Genomic DNA, 4,027 nt, shown 5'->3' on the forward strand with positions numbered 1-4,027 from the left:
TCTGAGTCATTGGGGTCTATCAAGACATACTTTATATCCCCCTTGGTTCAGATTCAGAGACAGAAGCACGTAGTCTCAGTTCCTTTCTGACGAACAGCATTGAGTACTTCTGCAGAACATAAACTAGAAAACCAACTTCTGTAGCTCAGAAAGATGAGTATTTTTATGGCTCTCCATACTGGAAGGGAGAGATGCATTAAATCAATCATATGAATTAACATGGCATCGTGGAGCAGTATCCTCCAGAAATTAGATCAGCCCCTAAAAGAAATCAAGTCACTGTTAAATGGTGGAGTATATGTTCTGTTAGTGAGTGACTTGACACTTGTGAGGGTTGAGGGACTGGTGGGAAAAATGCCTGCTCTCTTGGTTAAAACTTTACTGGGATTGGTATTCAGAACCCTTGGCAAGATTTATGCAGATCCTGCTTTGTACTTGCAAATTACTTTCACAATAATTTCAATCGTTATTAATCAGCAGGCATTGTGTGAATGACAGATGCTATATAATCTCTACAAAACAGTCCTCAGGATCTGGTATTCCATAGTCATTTTCCCCGTGCAAGGACCAACAAAGCCCAGCATCTTCACCATCTTTCTGGGAGAGGTTGGAATGTTTTCCCTTTTTTACGAGAGGAAATTGAGTCACAGTAAGAATAAATGCCTCTCTGGGAGCCAGGATGACACTTGACCTCAGTTTCTTTCTTAGAAGTAAAGGACCCCAGCAAGTGTTCACAAGGAAATGCATTTCCTTCCTGGAGACAGCAATTTTACTTTGAGGATAAAAATTAGTAAGATGCCTTCCTCATAAAAATCTTATTGAGGCTCTCAGAATATAAACTTTGGATATTCTCATGTTCAGAGACCCTGTTTTTAAGGGACCCTGTGTGGTTTGGTGGCCAAGAGCATCCACTTTGGGGCCCACGTGGCCCAATGTTGAATCCTAGCTCTGCTACTCAGTTTGTGACCAGATGCTAGCTGGGAGAGGTGGGTGTCCCTCTGAGTCCTGAATTTCTGTTTGCATGGCCTGGGCTCAGATGCTCACTTAGGGCAGAGCACAGGTCAGATGGGCTGTGGGTTACAGCTGCAGCCTGGGCTCTGGTTATTCCCACCCCTTTCTTTCTCACCCATCCTGGACAGAATCTGTGGTTAAGAACCACTGTATGGATACATAGAGTGAATCTTTGTCAAATATAATATTTAGTAGTTGTATGATTAAATTTAAAGGCATCTCTGGCAAAATCCCAAATAGTCTTACCGATAGCCTTTCTAGTTGTGTGTAGGAAGTGAGTGTGTTTCTGACAGGTTTTGAGATGAGAAATACCACACACAAAAGAAAATCCAAACCATTAGGGTATTTGACTGATAAAATATCTTTTACTGTACGGATCATGAAGAGATAATTCAATACAGATGGTTAATGAAGATATTTTTACTTCATTGGTAATTTCAAGAAATACAAATTCAAAGAACCACAAAATCAAATTTTCACCTGCTACGTTTGTAGATTTAAAAAGAAGATTGCCTACTGATGAGGATGCAGAAAGATGGGCAATCCCGTTTGTGGTTGGCCAGAAATTTGATACAATTTTTATTATACATAGATAAATAACTTCCTAGTACCAAATTTTCTGCCAGTTATTAATACTGAGTGTTATTAACACTGGGAAGTTATTTGTCAATATATAACAAAAGCCTTTAAAATGTTTATATCTTTCAACCGAGTCATCTATTTTAAAGAAATAATAATTTTGTAAAGGAAACAAAAAGTTATACTCAAAGATATCCTTGCAGTGCTACAATTTTTAATGGGGAGAATTGGAAACAAGCTCAGAACTATAAAAGGGTGGGTGGTTAAATATGCTACTTAGAATGAAATATTATGCTGGCATTAAAATGAGATTTTAGTAATAATCTATGGTCATAGCTACCATTTATGAAGAGTTTACTATATGCCAGGCCCCAAGCTAAGCACTTTGAAAATATATTATTTAAATCTTATTACAACAGATTAGTAACCTCCCAACTTCCAACAATTTTATCACCTCATTTAAACTCATTTGACAAATTAGAAAATGGGGGGAAAAAGTGTTAATGTGAGCGAATTCTCTTGATATTCCTTTAAGCAAAAAAAAAAAAAAAAAAAAAAAGAAAGTATACAAAGTTGTATGCACAGTAGTCCCCTCTTATCTGCACGGGATGCCTTCCAAGATCCCCCACCAGATGCCTGAAACCTCAAATAGTACTGAATCCTATATATTCTCTGTTTTTTCAAACTGATAACCAAAACAACTACTAAGTGGTATACATCGTGGATACTCTGGACAAAAGGATATTTCACATTTCAGGAGGACCTAGTGGGACAGCGTGGGAGTTCATCAAGCACCTTAGAATATTGCACGATTTTAAACTTATGAATTGTTTAATTCTAGAATTTTTCATTTACTATTTTCAGACTGCAGTTGACTGCAAATAACTAAAACCTTGGAAAGTGAAAGTGCAGGTGAGAAGGGACTGCCGTAGTTTCAGCTCAACTATAGAAGTACAGTAAACCCACTCATAATCTTATAAGTAGGAATAAAACTCCAAACTGCATAAAGTGTAGGTTTGTATTATTACCAAGTTCCTGAAGTATCAGTGGGAGCTGGAAGGTGGAGGACAGCTCCATCGCTAGTCATTCACATGCATTATTCTGGATACATGAAGTTTGGTGAGAAATTTACCGAGATGTTGAGTGATTTTTCTCTGCATTATGGGTAATTTATGCTTTTCTGGCTTTTCCACATTTTCTACAATTAGCATGTAGACGTATTGCATTAAAAATGCTTTGAAAAGTTTAGAAAACTTAAAGCAATTTGTTTTACTAATTTTTTTAAAATAAGAGGGCAATGACATCTCTATTCTTCACAGTCCTTTTAGATCTGACAGCTCAGTAATTTAGACAGGAGAGAGAAAAGACAAAGCCCAGTGGTCAGAGGGAAATGGGAGGTGTGTCCCCTCCCAGCTACAGTGAGGGGGCCACGTGACGCCTGTGGCAGCATCTGTGGTCACATATGTTACAAGTGAAAAAAATATCACAATGAGGTTGGTAAAGCCTTGGGCATTACCCAACCTCATGTAGCTACCAAAATGCTTATTAAAAAACTATTTACAAAAGAAAGAAAGGCACTATTAAGGGGTAAAACCAGTTTTATGTATTCTCTAAGAATAGAGATGCTCCCCCAAGTTAGCATGAGAGGCTAATTAGGGAACAGCGCTCTTTGACAAGAAACAAGAAGCAGGCTGATCTCCTTCTGCTGTTTGCAGGATCTTTGAAAACTGAACTGAAGTTAACTTTGAGGCCGGCCCAGCATTTGTTAAATCTGAGCTTCTGAAGCTGCCGCAGCTGCAAGGTGTGCTCCCAGCTCCCGCAGCAACCCAAGTAAACCGGGGGAAGTGCCGGAGGTGGTGAGCAGAAGCAGAGAGAGGGGCGATCCCCCTGCAGGATGGGATGCCAGGCCCAGGGTTGGGCCTTACAGGAAGTGCCCAGCTTTTGTTGAGGTGGCTGTGCCAAGCAGCAGAGGGCCCGCCCTTGTTTGTTGGGGTTTTCCTACTGGGTTCCGTGATGAGGTGGCTTAAAAGCAGAAGACTCAGAGAACCCTAAACGCTGGCTCAGGCCTGAAGGCTGAAGTTAGGCGCATTTAGAGAAATCGTTCATGTATGCAGGGGGCAGCTGGAGCAGCTGGGAGAGAGAAATGTCAAGTATTAGGTTCCAGATGGGCTCCCAGCAACATAATGCTAATTTTCCAGAGTGCTTTCACCTTTCTTCAGAGCCACTCATTCGTTCCTTCAACTGATGTTTACTCAGTATTGTTATAGGCACTGGAGAAGCCAAGATAAATAAGACACCTTTGCTGCCCATCCGGGTAGGAGACAGAGAACCAACAAACACATTTCAGTGTGGTGAGTGCTGTGGTGGGCCCAAGACCAGGGCACTGTGGGCACTCCCTGGAGAAGAACCTCACCGAAGCCAGGGGTTCAAGGAAGTG

This window comes from Gorilla gorilla, chromosome 2, assembly GCF_029281585.2.
Source record: "Gorilla gorilla gorilla isolate KB3781 chromosome 2, NHGRI_mGorGor1-v2.1_pri, whole genome shotgun sequence".
NCBI lineage: Eukaryota > Metazoa > Chordata > Mammalia > Primates > Hominidae > Gorilla > Gorilla gorilla.